Source organism: Hypanus sabinus, chromosome 31 (assembly GCF_030144855.1).
Source record: "Hypanus sabinus isolate sHypSab1 chromosome 31, sHypSab1.hap1, whole genome shotgun sequence".
Lineage (NCBI taxonomy): Eukaryota > Metazoa > Chordata > Chondrichthyes > Myliobatiformes > Dasyatidae > Hypanus > Hypanus sabinus.
The window spans coordinates 6,262,449-6,286,720 of record NC_082736.1 but is presented as its reverse complement, the minus strand read 5'-3'; the positions used below and the strand labels follow the sequence as shown (position 1 = coordinate 6,286,720).

Below are 24,272 nucleotides of genomic sequence, written 5' to 3'. Positions count from 1 at the left end.
GATGGAGGAATTGGGGATCATACAGCGGTCCGACAGCCCATGGGCCTCCCCCCTGCACATGGTGCCCAAAGCAACAGGGGGCTGGAGACCATGCGGCAACTACCGCAAGCTGAACGAGGCTACCACACCGGACCGCTACCCTATGCCGCACATTCAGGACTTTGCAGCAAACCTGCACGGCGCACGGATCTTCTCCGAGGTAGACCTTGTCCGGGGATACCATCAAATCCCGATGCATCCGGACGACGTCCCCAAAACTGCACTCATCACCCCTTTCGCATTCCTCCGCATGCCGTTCGGCCTAAAGAATGCCGCACAGACGTTTCAGCGGTTAATGGACGCGGTGGAACGCAACCTGGACTTCGCTTTCATCTATTTGAATGACATCCTGATAGCCAGCAGTAGTCGTCAGGAGCATCTGTCCCACCTCCGTCAACTCTGCACCCGACTGAGTGAATACGGCCTGACAATCAACCCGGCCAAATGCCAGGTCCGGCTCGACACCATCGACTTCCTGGGCCACAGGATTACTAAAGACGGGGCAAGCCCTCTGCCCGCCAAGGAAGACGCGGTCCGTCATTTCCCCCGACCCAACATAACCAAAGGCCTTTAGGAATTTGTGGGTATGGTAAATTTCTACCACCGCTTCCTCCCTTCAACAGCCCGAATCATGCGCCCACTGTTCGCCCTGACGTCGGGTAAAGGCAAGGACAGACAAGGGATGAGGAGTCCGCCGCCGCTTTCATTAAAACCAAAGAAGCCTTGACAAACGCCGAGATGCTAGTGCACCTCAGAACGGACGTCCCTACCGCCTTCACAGTGGACGCATCTAACACAGCAGTCGATGGAGTGCTGGAATAACTCATCGAGGGTCGCTGGCAACCCCTGGCGTTTTTCCGCAAACACTTATGACCACCCGAACTCAAATACAGTGCTTTCGACCGGGAACTGTTGGCGCAATAACCTGCCAATCTGGCATTTCAGGTACTTCTTAGAAGGTAGGCCCTTTACCGCGTTCACGGACCACAACCCTCTTACCTTTACGTTCACGAAAGCATCCGACCCAGATTGAGGACACTGGGGGGGTGTATCGCTGGTTCTGGGGTGGAGGGGGGGGGGTTTATGTGTGGCGACCCACTTCCCAGCGCACTCGAAACAGCTCACAAAGTGGCGAGCGCCGGCATTGAGGACGGTCCCAAAAAGGGCGCCAGGCCTGCTTCACCAGCAAGAGGAAACGCCCGCACGCCCGACAGGACTGTGAATAGACGTCCCCTACAGTATTCCTGCCCGGGGAGGGCAGGAACAGGAAGGTTTTTAAGCGAGGCTGTCAAGTTTGAATAAACCTCTTTTGCAACTGCAGCTCACCGACTACGGGTCGTTATTTCAGCGTTGCATGTAGCACACCGCTACAATATAGTCATAATTAAATAAATAGAGAACATGACATGCAGGATACTTGAAAGTGAAGTGATAGATTGTGGGAAACAGTTCAGTGGTGAGTTAAGTGAAGTTAAATAGAGTTATCTCCACTGGTTCTGGTTTAAAGTGACACCAGTGAATCTCTTTTTCTAGTAAACAAATAGACTGTAACTTTCCTATCAACTTGGTCGCAATTTGATGTGGCAGAACCAATGTGAGGAAGACCCAAAGTACGGTTGGTTTAAACAACAGGCTGAAATGGCAAAGTCAGGTACAGGCCAAATCGAGGTGGTGGGTACCAGGCCCCAGATCGTATCAAAGCGCCTGAAACCAATGTTTGGACGACGATTTAGACGCAGGGCCAGAATGAAAAGGTCAGGTTGTTTTGCCCGAGGCCAGGGACAAAAGATATTTAATGATAGGATCAGCTTGCATCTGAAAAAGCATAAACAATTTCAGAGTAGCCAATATCGCTTTGCATGGGCAACGTCAACTCTTGCAAACTTGGCCGAATGTTTTAAGTATCAGACTCGACTGATGAGAGCTGGGTAGTGGGTATAGGACACAAGGACTTTGGTAAACCTTTCAACAAGAGTCCCCATGGTGGGCTGATCCACAGCATGGAAGCACATCGCTCAAAAGAAATTTGGTAGAGTATATTCAAAATGTACTCAATCAGAGAACACAGAAGGTAATGGTTGAGGGGTGTGATTCTGACTGGACAACTGTGAACAGTGGGGCCCACAAGGAATTCTACTCTTTGTGAAATGATTTGGATGAAAATGAAGGAGGACTGATTTGTTGGTCTGCAGAGACACAGAAACTGGTGCAGTTATGGATCGTGAGGGAAGTTGCCAAAGGATTCAGCAGAACGTAGACCGGCTGGAAATGTGGGAAGAGAAATGAGAGATAAGTCGGTGTACTCTGGGAAGTCAAATGTCAGAGGATTTCCTTGGAATTCCTCTCCCCATCAGAGTGGCTGGAATTACAGTTACGGCAGTGACATGCTCCACCTCAGGATGTGGGAGTCACTCAGTGTCCCCGATAACTTCACATGAGGGAAGTGCAGCTCCTGACTGACCGTGTGAAGGAAATGAAGATGGAGATGGACAGACCGAGAGTTTCCAGGATGCTGAGACCAGAGATTCAGTGAGTTGGTCACACTTGAGGTCAGGATGCAGACTGTTGTGTGACCATCACGACGGAAAGGGGAAGAGACAGACAGAGGAATGTCTCCCTGTGGCCGTGACCCTCAGCAACAAGTACACTCCTTTGGATACCCCTGGGATGACAAACCAGAGACAGCAGCTCGCCAGGTCGGTGGTACTGAGACCCCAGACCGATGCTCCGCGGGAGGAATGGTCAAGCAGAGCAGTGATGACAGCAGACTCACAGTACAGGGGATGTTCAGGAGATTCTGTGGCAGCCACAGAGATGACACGATGGTCTGTTGTCTTCTGGCTACTGGGGTCAGGTTCGTCTCAGATGTGAAGGATTTCCTAAAGATAAACTTGCCATTTGAGTCAGTGGTTAGAACAAAGGTAAGGAGCAAATTCCTTGGAAAAAGATAGTGAATCTGTGCTGCCTATGTCAGGATGTTGTTCAGTGACAAGAGATCAGCATTTAACACCGTCATTTCCACAGTCCTGATCAATAAGCTACGGAACCTGGTCCCTCTGCAAATGGATCCTTGACTTCCTAACCAGGAAACCACAATCTGTGCGGATTAGTGATAATCCACACAGATTGTGTAGATTCATGGAGATGAGCTAACCCCTATGGACATCAATGGATCTGGGGTTGAGAGGGTAAACAGTTTTAAATTCCTCGACATCAACATACCCGAGGATCTCACGTGGTCTGTATGTACCTGCTGAGTGGCGGAAAAGGCACAACAGCGCCTCGTTCACAGCAGACGAATGAGGAAGTTTGCTATGGGCTCCCAAATCCTAAGAACTTTCTACAGGGGCACAACTGGGAGCATCCCGACTGGCTGCATCACTGCCTAGTATGGGAACTGTACTTCCCTCAATCGCAGGACTCTGCAGAGTGTGTTGCGGACAGCCCAGCGCATCTGTAGTTGTGAACTTCCCATCATTCAGGACAGTTTCAAAGACAGGTGTGAGAAAAGGGTCCGAAGGGTCATTGTGGACCCAAGTCACCCCAAGCCAATCTATTCCAACAGCAACCATCTTTCTATATTAGCATGTCCTGCATTGAACTGCTGCTGCTAAATTAACAAATTTCCTGACACCTGCCGGTGGTAATAAACCTGATTCTGGTCCTGACTCTGAATTCATCCCCACAGACGGATGTGACCAATTCATTGGGTATATTTAATGTGGAGGTTCTCGATTGTGTGTGGGGGGGGGGGGGTGGGATAACAGTGTTTGAGAGGGTTAAGAGATCTGTCATGATCTCTTACTCCTGGCAGAATGGTGCAGCAGACAGGACAGCCGGACATCGTGGTGGATGGTGCATGTTGGTAATGGCAACGTAGGGATACGAGGGTTGTGTCCTGTGCAGTGAATTTAGAGAAATCGGACAGAAACTAAGACATGACAGGGTGGAGGTTGAAAGGGAATCTGAAGGGTGAGTTGATGGAGGTGGATAAAATTACGTCAGGCATACAAAGGTGAGAGAGTCAGAGGCTGTTTCCCATGGTGTGGCTGTCTGAAGCTATAGTTGTAAGGTGACGGGGGGTAGTTTAAAGAGGATCTGAAGGGTAAATATTTGACACAGAGAATAGCTGGTATCCCGAATGAGCTGCCAGAGGAGGTGGTGGAGAGAAAAAAAACAATGTTGATGAACAGAGCCCAGGAGCCTGTCATTACCGTGTTCATCCTGCCCTGGTTTAACGTCCCGGTGCTGGGTCCGTTGTTGTTTTCAATCTGTATAAACTATCAGGATGAGAATGTGGTAAACTGCATCAGCAAGTTTGCAGATGACACCAAGATTAGGGGTATGATGGACAGCAAAGGTGGCTAGCAAATCTTGAAGTGGGAAGTGAACCAGCTTGCAAAATGAAGTTGGTTACAATCTGGAACACACTGCCTGAGGGAGAGATGCAGGCTGGTATTTAAGGAACATCTGGCTGAACATTTGAATCACCAGGACAGGGTAGGAGACAGACAAAGTGCTGAGTTAGTGGAGAGAGATTTTCGATGGTCACTATAGACATGCAGAAACCACTGACTGTGAAAGTTCAGTGGGAATCTGGAACACAGAACTTCAGGATGGATTTACCTGAAATACTCAGAACCCAGGACAATGGATTTTTGTTGGACAAAGGTATTAATGCATTAGGGTTAATAGTGAATCAAACACCTCAAAAGGCTACCAAAATGCACCCATTCCCCAGGCACCAGTAACAGTACTTTTAAATGGGAATTCGGTGAGGAACACTAGTTAATAGCAGGAGAGATGGCGGACAGCTTGGTCACAATGGAAGGGTGATAAGGGATAAGGGGTTCAGTGGAACAAGCTCACAGCTGAGAATGAAGGTAACAAACCCCACTGCAGTGGAGGACTGCTGTTGCCAGGGTTGGCCAGGATAGAAACAGACCCTCTGGCCCATCACATTTATGCTCCCCATCATGCACAGCTATACTAATCCCACTTTCCTGCATTAGTTTCATATCCTCCGGGCCTTGCTCACTGAAGTACCTGTGCATGTGTCTCTAATATTGTTACACAGTTCCCTGTATGTGGCATCACAGAGAGACAGGGCTGTGTGTTCTACTTGCCTTATCAGCCAAAGAACTGCCTCTCTTTAGACAAGGGAGATCCAGTGGATGTAGCGTACCTCAATTTTCAGAAAGCATTTGATAGGGTCCCACATAGGAGATTGGTGGGTAAAATCAGAGCTAATGGCATTGGGGGGTAAGACATTGACACGGATAGACAACTGGTTGGCAGATAGAAGGCAAAGGGTAACGGTGAATGGGTGTTTCTCGGAATGGTGACTGGTGGGGTGCCACAGGGCTCGGTATTGGGACCACAGCTGTTTACGATTTACATCAACGATTTGGATGAAGGCATTGAGAATAACATCAACAAATTTGCTGATGATACTAAGCTGGATGGCAGTGTTACATGTGATAAGGATGTTAGGAGAATTCAGGGTGACTTGGATAGGCTGGGAGAGTGCGCAGATACTTGGCAGATGACGTTTAATGTGAATAAGTGTGAGGTTATCCACTTTGGGAGTAAGAACAGGAAGGCAAATTATTATCTGAACGGTGTACAGTTAGTCAAGGGAGAAATACAAAGAGATCTAGGAGTCCTTGTTCATCAGTCACTGAAGGTGAATGAGCAAGGGCAGCAGGCAGTGAAGAAGGCTAATGAAATGTTGGCCTTTATTACAAAGGGAATTGAGTACAAGAGCGAGGAAATCCTCTTGCATTTGTACAGAGCCCTGGTGAGACCACACCTGGAGTATTGTGTACAGATCCGGTCTCCAGGAGTTAAGGAAGGACACCCTGGCTGTGGAGGAAGTGCAGCGTAGATTCATGAGGTTAATTCCTGGGATGTCCGGACTGTCTGACACAGAGAGCTCAGAGAGACTGGGCTTGTACATGCTGGAATTAAGGAGATTGAGAGGGGATCTGATTGCAACATGTAAGATTATTAAGGGATTGGACAAGATAGAGGCAGGAAATATGTTCCAGATGCTGGGAGAGTCCAGTACCAGAGGGCATGGTTTGAGAATAAGGGGTAGGTCATTTAGGGCAGAGTTAAGGAAAAACTTCTTCTCCCAGAGAGTTGTGAGGGTCTGCAATACACTGCCTCGGAAGGCAGTGGAGGCCAATTCTCTGGATGCTTTCAAGAAGGAGCTAGATAGGTATCTTATGGATAGGGGAAACAAGGGATATGGGGACAAGGATGGAACCGGGTATTGATAGTAGATGATCAACCACGATCTCAATATGGCCCTGCAGGCTGGAAGGGCCGAATGGTCTACTTCTGCACCTATTGTCTATTGTCTGTTAGAATTGTACAGAACTGTAAAAGACACATTTAAAGGGGATCTGAGGGGTAACTATTTCACACAGAGAATAGCTAACATCCGGAATTAACCTCCCAAAATAGAGTCAGTGATTTATACAGAACTGAAACCGTCCCTTCGGTAAAACTCATCCACGCCGACCAAGTTGTCGACCTGAACTCGTCCCATCCGCCTGCATTAGGCCCGTGTCCCTCTCAACCTTTCCTATCCATGTAACTGTGCAAATATGGTTTAAATATTGTACCTGAGGCAGAGAGCCGGTGCGGTGAGGCGCTGACAGACACTCACTGTTCCGGGGGCAGGAAGAGGAGAGGCCGATTCCCACAGTGGAGACCGAATCCCGAACAAGATCGACTCCACTTAACCGCAGCCCAGTGACCGCCATTCCGGACCGTTCCCCTGGCAACGACTTCGGTAAAACCTCTGTGACGTCAGCTCGTCACGTGCCAGCCGTACCGTGTTGTCACGTGACGTAAGTCACCAGCCCGGGGGCGGGGCAGAGGGAGCTGTCAATCAGTGGAGCCGCTGAAAAACTTGTGAGAATTGTAAACAGAGTGGGAATAGTGGGGGATTTCGGTGAATGGTGACCCCTCTCCCTCCCTCGGGAATTCAGTGTGTTATAGACAGTAATATTCATATTGTAATTTATCTTCGGTCTTATAAATACTTAATGTTTGTATTTTGTATATTTTGGTTTCGATAATCTTTTATAATTTTGGGTAAAAAACTTTGGAACAAGATCACATTTCATGAAAAAAGAAAGTTAGGGAAAAATATCGCAAAGCCAAAATTTTAATCCAAAGTAAGTTGTTATCACAATACGCATATGTCACCATATAGTCCAAAGTACAAAGTAAAATGTATTCTCACAATACAGACGTGTCACCAGATACAACGCTGAGTTTCTTTTTCTGCGGGTATTCTGAGCAAAACTATAGAACAGTAACTGTGAACTGTAAATATGAGGAACTATAAACTGTTATCAAACTGTGCAAATGCAGAAAAATAAATAGCAATAAATATCGAGCATGAATTAACGATATAACCCAATCCTGAAATGAATGTAACTATCCGCTTTTGTTCAAGCCCCTGATGGTTGAGGGGTAGTAACTGTTCTTGAACCTGGGGCTGCGAGTCCTGAGGTACCTGTACCTTCTACCTGATGGTTGCAGTGAGAAAAGTGCACTGTCTGGGTGGTGAGGATCTTTGATGATTTATGTTGCTTTCCTACAGCAATATTTCATGTGGAAGTGCTCAGTGGTAATGAATGTTTTAACTGTGATATACCTGGGCTGAATCCACTACCATTATGGTATTCTCCAATCAACGGCCTATGTTCCTATCTGTTCCATATGTTCCACTATGTTCCTTTCCCAGGCTGTATTACAGCCAGTCAGCACACTTTCCACCACACATTTATAGAAGCTTGCCAAGGTTTTCAATGACGTGCTGAACCTCCGCAGAGTCCTGAGCAAGTACAGGTGCTGTTGTGCTTTCATTGTATAAGGTCCAGGACAGGTCAGGAATTTAAAGTTACCGACTCTCTCCAACTCAGTTCGTCCTTTGAGTACTGGCTCCCGTATCTCCCGTTTCCTCTCCTAAAGTCCACAATCAGTCCCTTGGTTTACTGTCATTGAGTAAGTGGTTGTTGTTATTATGTCAATCCGCCAAATTTCGATCTCCCTCCTGTATGATAATTCATAACTCCCTTTGTTACAGCTCACAACAGTAGTGTAATCAGTAAACTTGTAACACAGACAAAATGCTGGTGAACGCAGCAGGCCAGACAACATCTATAGGAAGAAGTACAGTCGCCGTTTCGGACTGAGACCATTCGTCAGGTCTAACTGAAAGAAGAGATAGTAGGAGATTTGAAAGTGGGAGGGAGAGGGGGAGATCCGAAATGATAGGAGAAGGCTGGAGAGGGAGGGATGAAGCTAAGAGCTGGAAAATTAATTGGCAAAAGGGATACACAGCTGGAGAAGGGAAAGCATCATGGGAGGGGAGGCTGAGGGAAAGAAAGGGGTAGGGGAGCACCAGAGGGAGCTGGACAGCAGGCAAGGAGTGATTGTGAAAGGGACAGAGAGAGAGAAAAAAAGGAAAAAAGAGGGAAAAGGGCGAAAATAAATAATAAATATATAAATAAGTGGATGGATGGACGGATGAATAAGCAAACAATAAATAAATAAATAAATAAATAGGTGATGAGGTAAGAAGCGGAGGAGGGGCACTAATGAAAGTTAGAAAAATCAGTGTTTGTGCCATCAGGTTGGAGGTTACCCAGACAGAATATAAGGTGTTGTTCCTCCAACCTGAATGTGGCTTCATCTCGACAGTAGAGGAGGCCATAGATTAACATATCAGAATGGGAATGGGATATGGAATTAAAACGTGTGGCCACTGGGAGATCCCCCATGTTTGTAAACTTGTATATGGTGTTGGAGCTGTACTTAGCCACACAGACATAGGTCGAAAGTGAGTGGAGCTGGTGGCTAAGCTCACGTCCCTGTGGTGCTCCTGTGCTGACAGAGATTGTGGAGGAGATGTTTTTGCCAATCCGATCTGACAGCGGTTTGCAACTGAGGAAATCCAGGAACCAATCGCACAGGTTGGTATTGAAGCCCATGTCTTGCAGTGTGCTGATTAGTTTTGAGGGGATGATGGTGTTAAATGCTGAGCTGTAGTCAATAAAGTTCATCCAGATGTTTGCTTCTTTGCTGTCCAGATGTTCCAGAGTTGTGTAAAGAGCCAACGAGACACATCTGCTGTTGCTTCAGTAGGTGAATTAGAGAGGATCCAAGTCACCATTCAGACAAGAGCTGATATGCTTCAAAACCTGCCTCTCAAAACATATGTGGTTTCAGAGTTTTCAGTTTTATGTAGTCCGTCACCCTCTGGTACAAACCATTCATGTAGACCGTGAAAAGCCGGGTCACAGCATCAATTGTTAGTCACCATCTTGCAAAGCTGGAGTGGACCATTTATTGAAGCCTTTTACGGATTGTCTCTGTGGCGCAATCGGTCAGCGCGTTCGGCTGTTAACCGAAAGGTTCGTGGTTCGAGCCCACCCAGGGACGATGGTGGTTCAGCGGCTTAAGCTGTGCGTTGCTGGGAAACACATTGGCCTTCCTGCTACTGCCTCACCACGTTCAGGGGCATTTAAAGTGTTTGTTGTACAAGCTTCGCTCTCTCCGAGAGATCAAATCATTCCACAGTGTATTGAGACAAAACAATGTTAAGCAATAACAGAATGCAGAATACAATGTCTCTGCGACAGAGAAAGCACAGTGCAGGTAAATAATCAGCTGTCGCATCATAACGGGTAGATTGTGAGGTCAAGGGTCCATCTTATTGTACTCGGACACCATTCAGCCAACAGAACAGCGGAGTTGAAGCTACCCATGAGCTTGTACCTTCAGCTAGATAGAAGAAGGGAAAACAGAGAATACCTGGGGCGCATGATATTTTTCTGTCAGGAAAATGGTAGGACACCGAGGGGTGCAGTAGAACAGGGGGATCTGGGAGTACAGATACAGAATTCCCTAAAAGTGGCGTCACAAGTAGATCGAGCTGTAAAGAGAGCTTTTGGTACATTGGCCTTTATAAATCAAAGTATTGAGTATGTTACGAAGGATGAACAGCTCTGATGGGCAGAAGGGCGCGGGGTTGCCCATGACACCTCCCTTGGGATAATTACAAACTGTTACTGTTGCCAAGCTGTTAATGAGAGAGAAACAGATGGAACAAAACAGACAAGGGCGAGATAACACCAGGGAAGAGACACCATATTATGACTCCGGAGAGGGTTGTTTACTTGGTACTATTCTGTTCATTAAAATTCCTCAGTGGACAGCCGGAGTGGGCTGGTTTGATGGACTAAGCCATTCAAAACTGATTGACACCTGAGACCCTGTGAGTAGGGAGAAAAGTGAGGTCTGGGGAGACAGCCCTCAGACACACCAGGAGACACACTAGTGAGCATCAGAAACCCACGAGAAAGTGTGGGGCATCGGGGACCGAACGAAGGATCGATCGGTCAATTTGAACGCACAGTGTTTATAGTGAGGCCGGTGCGGGCTTGTGTGTGTGTGCACCCTTGCCTGGGTGACGAGTCCACCACGGAAGAACGGTCTAGCTAAAGGACAGAGGGGTCATACCTGAATGGCCACAACAACACATCGACGGATCAAGATCGTAAAGGTAGGTTTGCAAGACAATAGCTGTCACTGTTTGCTCTCTCTCTCTCTCTCTCTCTCTCTCTCTCTCTTCAACAATTCCAACACATCACATCAACCAACAACTACCTGAGCCTGCATGAACTAAACTGAACTTTATATTCACATATGACAATTCATTATCCCCTAGCCAATGATAGAGCTTGTTTATTATTGATTATTATTATACCCACACTTTTAGACTTAGTATTGCTAATGTGTATTATCTGTATATTTGCATTGATATTGATTTGTATATTTTACTAATAAACACTGTTGAAAATAGTACCACCAGACTCCAATGGATACTTCTATCTTTGCTGATAAGACACCCGGTTACGGGGTACGTAACATGTATAAGAGTTGGAATGTAATGGTGAGGTTGTTTAAGACATTGGTGGAACCGTATTTGGAGTATTGTGTGCAGTTTTGGTCATCTAATTACAGGAAGGATATTAATAAGATTGAAAGAGTGCAAAGAAAGTTTACAATGATGTTACCGGGACTTGAGAAACTGAGTTACAGAGAAATGTTGAGTAGGTTAGGACTTTATTCCCTGGAGCGTAGGAGAACGAGGGGAGATTTGATAGAGGTGTATAAAATAATGATGGGTATAGATAGACTGAATGCAAGCAGGCTTTTTCCACTGAGGCCAGTGTAGAAAAAAAAACAGAGGTCATGGGTTAAGGTGCGGGATCACTTTGACATTTAAGAAAAACTTGGGCAGGTACATGGATGAGAGGGGTTTGGAGAGATATGGCCCAGCTGCAGGTCAGTGGGACGAGGCAGAAAAATGCTTCGGCACATCCACGAAGGGCCAAGAGGCCTGTTTCTGTGCTGTAATGTTCTATGGTTCAATGAGTGTGTAAGATCCGCTTCTCTTTGTCCATAATGTGCGTTGCCTCGAGCGACATCCTTGGAACTAACCGACTTGCCGGGTGTAACGTCCTGGTGTTGATTTAATTTGGTCATTCAGTTGGAGTCTAATTGGTTTCATCCCACATCGGTCCTCGACCATCTTATTTTCACTATGGATGTCCAAACCCAATACACGTCCAGCAACTCCACACCCCCCGCACCAGGAAGGTCTCAAAGCTCTCCGCTTCCACCTGGATAACAAACCCAGCCAGCTCCCCTCTACCACCGTTCACCTCCTTCCGGCCGAACGTCCTCCCACTTCCTTTAAACACACGGTGTAGCCACGGACGCTGCCATGGGTCCCAGCTGTGCCTGCCTGTTTGTCGGTTACGTGGACCAGTCTCTGTTCCAAGCCAACACTGATATCGCTCCCTCACTTTTCCTGTACCACATACATAAACGGCAGCATTGCGGTTCTTTCTGCACCCGTGTGGAACTTGTCCACTTCATCAGCTTTGCTTGTAACTTCCACCCAGCCCAAAAGTTTACCTGGTCCCTATCGGACACCTCCCTCCCTTTTCTCGATCTCTCTGTCTCTATCTCTGCAGACAGCTTGTCTCCTGATGCCTATTATAACCACAGAGACTCCCACAGCAACCTGGACTACACCTCTTCCGACCCCGTTACTTGTAACAATGCCAGTCCCTTCTCTCAATTCCTCCGTGTCCGCAGGAGGTTCATTCAAGAGCAAAGGAGATATCGTGTTTTTTTCAAAGAAAGGGGCCTCCTTTCTTCCACCATCAAAGCTGCCCTCAACAGAATCTCTCCCATTTTGCTCACGTCTGCCCTCACCCCATCCTCGCACCCTCCGCCAGGAGAGGGTTTGTCTTGTGGTCACCTACCTCCTCACCCCCACCAGCCTCCGCCTCCAGAACACAATTCTCGGTAACTTCCGCCATCTCCGGCGGGATCCCACCACGAAACACATTTTTCCTCCCCTGTCTACTTTCTGCAGGGATCCCATGTGAATCCCATGTGTGTTCGTCCCTCCCACTGATCTCTCTCCTGGCCCTCATCCTTGCAAGTGAAACAAGTGCCCCTACACATCCGCCCTCATCACCATTCAGGGCCCCAAGAAATCCTTCCAAGTAAGGGGACACCTCAGCTGTGAGTCTTTCAGGATCATCTACCCTGTCCAGTTTGTCCAGTGTGACCTCCTGTATATCGGTGAGACCCGCCACAGATTAGGAGTCCACTTCAGTGAGCACCTTACACTCCGTCCACCAAAACAAGCGAGATCTCCCAGTGGCCACCCATTTTAATTCCACTTCCCATTCCAATTCCGACAAAATAGCCCATTAGCCCGAGGTCTCCTGTATTGTCACGATGAGGCTACACTCAGGGTGGAAGAGCAACACATTATATTCCATCTGGGTAGCCTCCAACCTGATGGCATGAACATCGATTTCTCAAACGTCCGGTAATGCCCCCTCCTACACGAAGCCCCATTCTCTTTTCCACCTCTGGCCTTATCCATTACCTGTCCGTCACCTCCCTCTGGTGTTCCTCCCCCTTTTCTTTCTTCCATGGCCTTCTCCCCTTCCCTGTTATCCAGCCCAGTATCTCTTTCACCAATCAAAGTTTCAGGTCTTTAATTAACAGACACCCCCCCCCCCACTGGTTTCATCTGTCACCTCGTGTTTCTTCCTCCTCCCCCACCGCCCACCGTCTGGCTCTGATTCCTCGTCGTTTTTTCTCCAGCCGGGATGAAGGGACTCGGCCCGAAACGTCCACTCTATTTTTCCCACAGGTGCTACCTGGCCTGCTGATTTCCTCCAACATTTTCTGTGTTGCTTGGATCTCCATCCCCTGCGATTTTCTCTTTGTGCCTCTATCCATGTCGCTGCACACTAACATATTCATGTGTCTATCTAAAAACATCGAACACCCTTCCGTCTCTGAACCTGGCAGCCCGTTCCAAGCACCCGCCCCACTCCGTCTGAAAACGTGAGCCGCACATCTTCTTTAAACTCTCTCCCACTCCGACCTTACATTCATTCCCCCTAGAATTTCTAATCCTTACCCTGAGAACCAATTCTGACCCTGCCCAATCTACGTCTCTCATAAAAACACAAAATGCTGGCAGACGTCGTCACTACCTCCTCCCATAGATGCTGTCTGGCCTGCTGAGATCTGCCAGCATTTTGTGTTTTTATTCATTTCCAGCATCTGCAGATTCACTCGTGTTGCCCAGTCTCTCATAACTTTCTGCCTCATAATTCGGTCAAGTTTCCTCTCAGGCTCTGACATCCCAATGAAAGCTCAAATACTTTGATCAGGCAATGTCCGGGCAACGCTTTATAAATCCTGCCGATCCTTCCTGTGAAGTGTCAATTCTTGCGGAATAGAGTCAGAACAGGATTTAACGGGAAACTCTTGAGCGACGTTAATTCCATCTCTGATCCACGACACAGTGAACGATAACTAATGAACCAATCTTAAACTCGCAGCGTCAATTAGCGTGATTCATTACTCGGCCCTTGGAGTTCCGCGTAGACCGTGTCTATGTAAGAGGTTTAGTTGTTCTGTAGTCTAAAACTGTACAGCCTGCGATGGCCGGGAATCGAACCCGGGTCAACTGCTTGGAAGGCAGCTATGCTCACCACTATACCACCATCGCTCAATGATGTTGCAAAGGATTTGAGTAGTGAGGCGTTTTTCATAGCTCCGTGTGACTCCATCAGTCTCCAAGCTGCTGTCTGTCGGGACATTCCTCACTCTGCTGCAGGTCCTGTTCCGGTAAATTAATGTCGCCATCACCAACAAACCGGAGTTATACAACCCACAGCGGGCATACTCCAAGAATCAGACTGAGTTAGAACCGAGTCGTAGACCCTACTAATGGGATCCTTCCCTATCTCACGCATCACCAAATGGATAAACAAATCCTGATTGGAATTGTCCTTTCAAACCGCACGCTGATGGGAGCCCTTGAACACAGTAAGTGACGGGATCGCTAAAGAATCCCGGTACCCCTCCAGTTACACAGTGAGAAGGGGATGTGTGAAAAGCGCCAGATCCACACTCAACAAACAAACGTCAGGGTGACTCTGTACCCTGAAAACGTGCGGCAGATTCCATATTCTTGTATATTCCTCGTTAGTATAGTGGTGAGAATCCCCGCCTGTCATGTGGGAGACACCCGATCGGGACACCGTTTCCTGCTTCAAATATAAGGTGTTGAAGTGATCATTGAGACTATGGGACGGGAGAGTTTCCCGAGAACATGGGCCGTTGGGTTCAACCTCTTTCCCTAGACATTCACTTAGCGAGTCGGTATCTAAGCGCCGTTCCGAGTTACACAGTGTCCCGAATCCGTCACTCCGAACACATTAAACCGGGGCTATTGCTGTGAGCACGTCTCCTTCAGTATGTCTGCATGACTGTGTGGAGAAGACAGGCAAAGGGACACTTGGCAGAGAACAATCCAAGTGGACCTAGGAATTGCTCGAACGCATGCGCAGTGACAGTGCACAGCTGAAGACATGCGCAGTCCCATTCCCTCACCCATCGGCAGGCGGCGCCTTGGAATCAGCCGTGAGTGGGGAGTACCCGGGCCCGAAGCGGTAAATTGAGGAGGTGAGCCGGGGAGATCCGGGGGACACCTCGGACCAGAAATCGGAACTGGGTTCTGGAAGACCGGTGACAGGGCGAGGGGGAGACAACCGGAGAGTGGTGGGGCGACAGCGACGGGTGCCGGCGGTTTGACCACCTGTAATGTGACTGAGAGGAGCCGATGATGGGAAATTCAGATGGGGAGTTCAGTGATAGAATAGAATGGATTTTGGCAAGAAATAAAAGGAAAATGAGTCGGGAGGGACGGGTTTGGATGAGGAGGATCGCCCGGTAAGGGAAGAAGGACTGGGATAGAAGATGCTGTCGAGTTCACGGTAATGATTAATTTTATATCTTTTTTGTGATAAGCGTCTTCATCCCGGTAGTTTAACTAAGGATATTCAGAAGGATATTGGTAACGTCAGCAATATGTCAGAGCAATGAGCGGGAGTAGGCTACGTGTGCTGATTTGAAACAACAGGAGAAAATACTGAAAATGCAGACTCCGGACGGAAGCAAAACTGTCAGTACATTGGTGGGGAAAACTAGGTTCGGGTGTCATTTCAGATCTGTGTGTGTGTGTGTGTGTGTGTGTGTGTGTGTAGGATAGTGGGACAACCTGAGAGGGGGTAAGGTAGCTTTGGCTAAGAGATTACAGACTTGGAGAGAAAGGGAAGGGTTTCCCTGTTATGTTGTGTTTTTCTGCTGAATGGCTACCGTTAAAAGGTTGTTTAGGCTGCATTAATTAATCTGTCAGACGGGTTGACCTTCCACCGTTGCGGGTTTGTAAATGCCAAAGGATGGGGCGTGTTTCTGCTTCTCGTGGTGGGAAATAGCGATGTGCGAAATGCGGAGGTGAACAGGAATATGCGGATTGCGATGTCGGTGCTGAGGCGAGATGCTGCAACTGTGCGCATGCTCAGAGAGCTGCTTGTCTCGGTAGTCCGTCGTCCTGGTTAGGTCGCATCTGGAATTCCCAGTTGGCCGACGATTTCCCTCCACGCCGCTCTGTCCCGACACATGTCCACAACATCCCCAGTCTTGTCTAGCGTGGTCCAATCCTTGATGTTATCCAGCCACGTTGTTCTTTGTCCTCCTCTTCGTTTCTTTCCGTCCACCTTTAGCAAGTCCGACAAGATTTTATCTCTCCGCCTAACGTGTCCAGAATAAGCAACTTTTACCTTCATGATCTTCTCCAGCAGAATCCGTAGTCTATCAGCTTCGGACAAAACCCTTTCATTTGAAGCCTTCTCTACCCAGCTTATCTCCAACATTCGTCGATAGCACCACATTTCAAAAGCATTAATTCGTGTCATGTCAGCTTACTTCAGGGTCGATGTTTCTGATCCACACCTCAGCACTGACCGTACGTACCACTCGAGGAAGCGGATTTACTTAGGTTGCCCAGTTTCACAAAAGGCTCAAGGAGCTCGGAAGGCGAAAATAGCGAATAATAGAGAGGGAATGGGCTTGTGGTGGAGGGTAATTGGGGGATGATTGTAGAGGGAATGGGCTGGTGGTGGAAGATAATTCTACACAGGGTGCTAGACATTGATATTTTCCTATCAGATTGGAATGCATGAAGTATCTTACTCAACGGAGAGGAATTTTAAGAATCTGTTTTGGTGTTCCCTTGGGTGTTATCTGTGTACAAGAAACTTGTTGCAATCACATTTATTGTTTAATATTCAGGGTTATGAGTTTGTGGGCTAAACACAGAGCAGTGGGGGAGAGGTGTTACCGTTGTGAAGGTTTATTGTAAAGAATTCTGCTTTCTCCAAAGAATAATGAATGCATAATTATTGAATTTTTTTTATCCACATGGAGGTATCAAAATTATGAGCTTTTATAATCCAGTCTGTGGAAGTGTTGTGGAGAATGCTCTGAATTAATTCTGGTAAAATTACTTTTTTGTGGTGACTTTAACGCACATACTGGTCTTTGTGGCAGTAAGACTAATGGGACTGCATTAGATAAGTGTCTGGAAGAATCTGATTTAGTCCATTTATATGATGGAAGAGCGATATGAGTGGATATTGCCAAAGGTGTGGTTCTTGTCTGCACTTGACTTTTATCTGTGCTCTACTTGCTGGACTGTAGCTGGGATGTAAGAGCTGTTGCTGTGGGGAGTAATCATTTTCTAGTCATGTGTACTGTAGGGGACAAAGTTCACTTTCAGATTATGAGTCGTGGTACTAAAAGTTGTTATAAGAGAGGAAACAGGGGAAAATTCTTTTGAGTGTGAGAAATCATTTGATCAATTGTCTCTAGGCAGTACCATGGAAGAAGACTAACAGAGTGTAATTTCTGGATTGTGTGGACCTGCCCATCAAGCAGGTGTCCAGCAGAGCTGGTAAGAACATATTCCTCGTTGGACACAGGAATGATCAGAGGCCATCAGAGACTGGAGAGGGGCGTTTTGTGTTTTGCCATGCAGGTCAACGCAAGAAGCTTTCCTGAAGCATTTGTGAGGAGAAAAGCAATAGCAAGGAGAGTTATTAGGAATGCTAAAAAGCAGCTTGGAAGGGATTTTACTGAACAGTTGGGATGGAAACTGGCCTGGGAGTGGTGTGGAGAATGCTGAAAAAAATGAATGGTGTCAGAGGGTATAACCGGATTCCAGTATTGGTGGAAAATGGAAATTTGGCTGCAATAGACAAAGAAAAGGCAGAATTTCTGCAAAATACATTTAGAAAAAGACACAGACCAGATAATTTAGGGGATGAGTATATTAAGAAACAAGAGTGTATTTTGATGAACAGTGGGAAGATTTTTGACAAACAAGAGGCGTTTGAGATTGCCATGGATGATGACTTTACGTTTGCTGAATTGAAACTTGCTGTCAATAGGACAAGTACTACAGCCCAGGACAGGATATGGGAAGCCATCATATACTCCAGTATCTCCCTGAGGCAGCCCAAAAGAAGTTGCTTGAGTTTTATGAGGTCTGGAAGCAAGGAATGTTCGCAGGAGACTGGAAGAGGTCTGTGGTGAAGTCAATTGTAAAATATGGGAAGGATCCGATGCTGTCCAGTTGTGACAGCCCTGTTGCTGTCACATCTTCACTGTGTAAAATAATGACAAAAATGACAGCAATTCGGCTGATGATTGTTTTGGAGAGGAGAGAATCACTTCATCACTCCCAATGTGGGTTTCGTAAAGGAAGATCTATGATGCCCCTGTACTACTGGGAATGATATTTGGAAAGCTTTTTACACTGAAAGAATCAGTAGTCGCAGTGTTTTTGGACATTGAAACAATTTATGATATCCTATGGAGGGAGAGGCTTTTGATTGGACTCAGTAAGTTTGCTATTGGTGGGAGGTTTTCAAATGGATATCGTTTTTTATTGTTTGGGTGGTCATGTAGAGTGAGGGTATGTGAAAAGAGTGTCATCAGAGTTTGTGGAGGGTAACGTGTCTCCCTCTCCAGGGTAGTGTTATCAGTTCAATGTTGTTTAATCTGATGGTTAATGATATTCTTAATGGTGGTGGGCCTGTGATTGGTTTGGCTTTATATGCTGATGATATCATTGGCAGATGTTGTGAAATATGTGAACTTTACATCAGCACAATGAAATCATGATAAATTAATATAGAGAAAATCCTGAGTTACATTAAGTATTACCTATTTATGTTAAAATATGTAGTGCAAAATAACATAAATTAAAAGAAAAAAGTAGTTAGGTAGTGCTCGTAGGTCAATGGCCATTGAGCATACAGAATTCAGATGACAGAAGGGAGGAAACTTTTCCTGAATCAATGTGTGTGTGTCTTCAGCCTTCTGCACCTCCTTCCCAATGGTAACAGTGTGGGGACCCATTTCCTGGCACATCCGAACCGGCTCACAATTAGCCAACGTTCCGGCTAAGTGAGATAGCCTACGGGAGTTTGCGAGCACAGAGCTTTGGAGCCTCTGCGCCATGGGGGGGGGGGGGGTCAGTTTGAGGGAGGCTTAAAAGCAAGTCTGGGTATTTCGAATAAAGTGTTTCTTCGACCGCAGTTACTGACTCCGTGTCGTAATTTTAGTGCTGCATGTTGCACACTGCTACAACAGTGAGAAAAGGGCGTGTCCTTGGTGCTGGGGATCCTTAGTGATGGTCTGAGCCTTCCTGAGTCACCGCTCCTTGAAGATGTCGGATAATACCGAAGCTCTGCCCATGATAGTGCTGACTAGTTTTACAAGTTTCTACAAATTATTTTGATGTTGTGCAGTAGCCCACACCCCCCCATACCAGATGGAGATGCAGCCAGTCAGAATGTGCATTTGTAGAAGTTTTTAGTTGTTGAAGTTGACAAACTAAATTTCCTCAAACTCCTAATGAAATATAGACGCTACCTTGCCATCTTTATAACTGCATCAATATGTTGCTTCCAGGTTAGATCATCAGAGATGTTGACACCCAGAACTTGCCATTGTCCACGCTCTCCACTTCTGATCCCTTGATGAGAATTGGTTTGTGTTTCTTCCTCTTACCTTTCCTGAAGTCCACAATCAGCTCTTTGGTCTTGCTGACGTTGAGTGCAAGGCTGTCTCTGTGACAACACTCAACTAACTGGTACGCACATCTCACTGCTTTACGACCTATTGTCACCATCTGAAATTCTGCCTCCCCTGGTTGTATCATCAGCAAATTTCTTAATGATGTTTGAGCTGTGCCTAGCCACACAGTTGTGGGTGTAGACACAGCAGAGCAGTGAGCTAAGCACGCACCCTGTGGAGCGCCTGTGGTATTTGTCAGTGAGCTGCAGATGTCATATCCAATCCGCAGAGATAGTGGTATTCCGGTTAGGAAGTCATGGATCCAGTTGCAGAGACCTTGGTCCTATAGGTTGAACATGGAGTGATTGGGGAGAGAGAATTCATTTCCGCACTGGGAGTGGGCCGAGTCGAGAGAGGCAGAGTGAGAAGAAGTTGTCATTGATGCTTCTCTCCCTGACCATGGGAAGATTTTCCCATTTGCCCATTTCTCTATGTCTGTTGTTACTGGACACTGAGTCTGCTGAGTTGTGAGTCCCATGGAGAATTGTGTGGAAATGCGTGTTGTCTCTGTTCACCTCCCGGATTGGTGCCAGGAATTGGCGAGGTTTGTCTGTCCCTTCCTTGGTTTGGAGTTGCCTCCGTCTGCTGCCCCTGAGTGACCTCACACACTGGCACTGGCTGCACCAGTTGCTTCTCACGGTGTCTGATTTTTACCTCTCGGTTTCCTTCTCCTACCCGCAGGAAAGACTTCAATCAATGCCAATGTTCCCTCCTGCTGAGGCTCAAGCAACAGAGCAGCGGCTCATCTCTCGCACACAAGGTGTGTTACAGAGCACAGAGACACTGACGGCTCATTCGTTCCAGTCTCAGACAGCAGAGGCATTCAGTCCCACACTGACTGAGCCCAAGACCCAGACACACATTTCCAATACAACAGTTACGTTGAACCACTGACAGTCAGTATTTCCATTGCAAACTGCACCACCGTGTCCTGCAGGTGGAGACAGAGACCAGATGTCAAATCCCCACCCATGGTTTAGCTTTAGTTGGAGAGGAGGTAAAGTTCAAAGCTGATATGCAAGCTTTAGATTTGCAGAGTGGTGGGGGCATGGAACACTTGGCCTGTGTTGGGAGTGGAAGCAAAGGTGAGAATGGTGTACCGTCGGCTTTTCAAGTGTGCAGGAATGGAGGGGTACGGATGTTGTAAAGACAGACGGGTTTAGTTTAATTTGGCGTCTTTTTCAGCCGAGACTTTGTGGACCTGATAACATTTCTCCATGACCGCAATGTCCTGGTGAAACCTGTCACCATGCTCGTCACTGAAAACGCCGAGATTTTCAGGAAGAAATCTAAATGGGAATGCAAAAAATGAATCTTCAGGGACATGTTGCACTTCATGGTTTTGTAGGCATGAAGCACGTCGTCAACCATCTGCATGTAGCTTGGTACACTGTAGTTGCTGAGAAATTGTTCAACTACTTCCTTTAATGCCTTCCATGCGATTTTCTCTAGTCCCACGAGAAGTTCTTTGAATTTCCTGTTATTGGTGGCCTACTTGATTTGTGGACCAACATAAGTGCCTCCCTTCATCTTGGCATCAAATATTTTGACTTGGATTATGAACTAAAATATAAAAATATAGGCAATTTCAGAGAAGGTGTGTGATAGGGTCATTTCAGCCCAGATTCATAAAATATTCCCAAAAGTATTCAGTTGGCAATGAATTTATTGTCCGGTATAATTGACCATGTGGGAGACATTGTGGAGGGAAGCGGAAGGTATCAGGGAACTGGACAGGTAGGCAGGAGGAATTTGATCTGGAGAAGTGAGGTGATGCAGGTGGGGAACACAAACCAGGCCAGAAGGCACATGGTACCTTGTGGAAGGTGGAGAAATATAGGGGGACAGAGGACCCCTGGAGAGCATGTGAAATGATCCCTCAGGTGAGGAGGACAGAGCATTCGATGGGTTTAGAAAGCGGATGAGAGACTTGCTTTTGATGGCTGAAGGAACAGATTGGCAGAGGAGGGAGCTCTGGTGGAATTGCTGGAGCTCTGTGGACAGTCCTTGTCAGCACACCACAGGCTCACACCCACATCCAAATGAGGAGCAGGAGCCCCAATTAGCCCCTCACACCTGCTCTGTCATTTAATGTCACGGCTGTCCCATTTCAACATCATATTCCCATCTGCCCACGGGAGCATTTCACACCCTTCCTTGTAAACTATCCCAGTCTCTCGCCCTTAAAACCATTCAAGGATTCTGATCTCAAGAAGCTGTCAGTTCATGATTTCCAGTGTCTGAGGATACATTGATTCAGATAAGAATCCTCTCAGCTTTCGGTCATATCATTACATATTCCAGTTGTCCCACAGATGAAAGCTTCCTCTCCCCCCATGCTTTATCAATATCATTCAGGGACCTCCATGTTTTATTTCATTACAGGTTTATTGTTTTTGAATGTCCCGAGGTACAGGGAAAAACCTTTGTTGACATTACACCCTGTCAGATCGCTCAGTACATAAGTACATGGAGGTAGTACCAACAAAGAGAACAAGCCCAGACTCTCATGATCAGACAGCTAGTCCACTGCCAGCATTGGTCCAGTAAACATTCCCCGAACTGATTCCGATACATTGAGATTCTCCTTTGAATAATCAGGCAAAGTCTCACCCCACCACCCACAACTGAACCAACATCCGTGTCATCAGCGATCTGATCAGCCTGTGTGTGTTTTAATCTGATCAGACAGAGCCCCATCACTGATCATTGTGGGCACACTGGTTACGTTGCCTTTATGGCAGTTATTTAGTTTATAATTTTTTTGCTTAGTAATTCATTTGCTAGTATTTTCTAATTAAAATTAGAATGGTTTAAAGTATATTCATTGCCTGTAAAATAGATCGGCATGCGATGACGTCACATCTGGTTTCGCCACGTCTTGTGGGAAAATACCGGTTTGGGATCGATGCAAGAGCGGGGGCTCGCACGAGGGAGACCAGAGCAAGAAACAGACCTGTGCAAGAAGTTGTTTGTAAGCATTAGAAATCACAGTGAGAGCAACTCTGTAAGTTAATAGATAATCGATATGCTGAATTAAAATGTTAACTCCGATCCCGTTAAAAGTAACGACGGCCGATAAGGTTTATGTTTTCGTTAGTTAAAGAGTTGCGGATAGTTTGTGTTGAAGTGTATTTAAAGTGGTCCATGGCGTAGGTAGATTCTGACTGTATGCTGCACTTTAATGTAATGTAGTTGTAGTTTACTTTTACAAGTATTTACGATGTAAATGTGATATCAAGAAGGGAACAAATACTGTATCAATCTTGTATTGTTTTATCAACAGTTTTCACCATACGTTAATGTGAAGAGTGAACAGTAAATGGTTAATCTTACTGCGACCTTGTTTTCAATGACTACTGTTTATCTCGGCGTTTAATTCGGCGTTTCCATTACTCCCGAGCGAGAACGCTACACTGGTTACAAAATAGTTCAGAATTCCATTTGGCCAAATGTTGCTAAACAAAACAGACACTCTCACACTGTACCAGAGACTGACAGGTACAGGCTGAAACCCAAAATCTCACACTGTATCAGAGACTGACAGGGACAGAACGAACCCCACACTCTCACACTGTCCCAGAGACTGACAGGTACAGAATGAACCCCACACTCTCACACTGTACCAGAGACTGACAGGTACAGAATGTGTTGAAGAACATTTACCTGTCTGGATACGCCCGCCCTGCTGACTGCTCCTGTGGTTCCGCCCACTGACCGTGGCTCCTCCCACAGACCCCGGTATAAAGGCGATTGGGGTCTGAGCCCTGCCCTCAGTCTCCAGGATGTAGTAGGGTGGTCAATTGCTGCTTGTTCTTTCTTCCAGTCAATAAAAGCCGATATCTTGCCTCACGTCTCAGAGAGTTATTAATGGTGCATCACAGAATGAACCCCACACTCTTACACTGTACCAGAGACTGACAGGTACAGGATGAATCCCACACTCTCACACTGTACCAGTGACTGACAGGTACAGAATGAACCCCACACTCTCACACTGTACCAGAGAATGACAGGGACGGAATGACTGCTGCTTCCAGAGTCAGCTCCCAAAGGGAGAATTTAATCAGGTATTTTTAAGTAACAGCTCAATCGGAACCAGGTGTCAGAGGAAGTGGTTGAGGCTGATCCATTACCTAGATTGAAAAGGTATTGGACAGGGATGAGGTTAGAGAAGGTTCAGTCAGATATGGGGGCAACCTGGGCGAGAGCTTTTCTCAGCCTGGACCAGATGGGTCTAATGTTCTCTTTTCATGCAGTGTGATGCTACAAATGTGAACAATTTTCACTTGGTTTGTTGACATTAAACTTCTTCAAATGATTTGTAATTTCTTCACAGATCAGACTCCATGATCTTGCCTTCAATACTTGTGATGTTAACAGGACTACAATTACCTTCTTTTGTGTACTAACTTTCCTGAAGAATGGAGACAGTTGACGTTTTCCATTCCACTGGGATCTTGGTGGAACATGATGTGTTCTGGCAAACAGCAATTTCTCACTGAACTTTCTCTCCAGCCACTTCCTTGTAAAACTCTCGAGTGTAGGTCGTTGTGACCTGGTGATGTTTGCGTTTAGTCTGATTAGCTGTTTTCCTCATGATGGTGACTGTTGCA

The 24,272-nt window shown here is 46.6% G+C and overlaps 3 protein-coding genes, 1 long non-coding RNA gene and 2 other non-coding genes across 7 annotated transcripts in view; 3 read left to right on the top strand and 3 right to left on the bottom strand.

The window, feature by feature from the left end:
- Window positions 1–6,835, bottom strand: part of LOC132383758 (histone H3-like) — a 28,205-nt gene extending 21,370 nt beyond the window's left edge. For both annotated transcript variants that reach the window (XR_009508763.1, XM_059954961.1), the window contains exon 1: window positions 6,672–6,835. The gene's annotated coding sequence lies outside the window, so the exon portion shown is untranslated. The remainder of the gene's footprint in view (window positions 1–6,671) is intronic.
- The window catches only part of LOC132383742 (histone H4-like), a 174,182-nt gene that overhangs the window by 26,556 nt on the left and 123,354 nt on the right, over window positions 1–24,272 (bottom strand). The gene's annotated exons all lie outside the window — the stretch shown is intronic.
- The window catches only part of LOC132383743 (uncharacterized), a 134,630-nt gene that overhangs the window by 23,184 nt on the left and 87,174 nt on the right, over window positions 1–24,272 (top strand). The gene's annotated exons all lie outside the window — the stretch shown is intronic.
- Window positions 9,431–9,504, top strand: trnan-guu (transfer RNA asparagine (anticodon GUU)). The gene has a single exon. It is a non-coding gene; the product is annotated as a tRNA-Asn (tRNA).
- Window positions 14,108–14,179, bottom strand: trnag-ucc (transfer RNA glycine (anticodon UCC)). Its single transcript has one exon. It is a non-coding gene; the product is annotated as a tRNA-Gly (tRNA).
- On the top strand, window positions 17,339–23,339 carry LOC132383842 (uncharacterized). The gene is made up of 3 exons (XR_009508770.1): window positions 17,339–17,467; window positions 20,338–20,416; window positions 22,499–23,339. It is a non-coding gene; the product is annotated as an uncharacterized LOC132383842 (long non-coding RNA).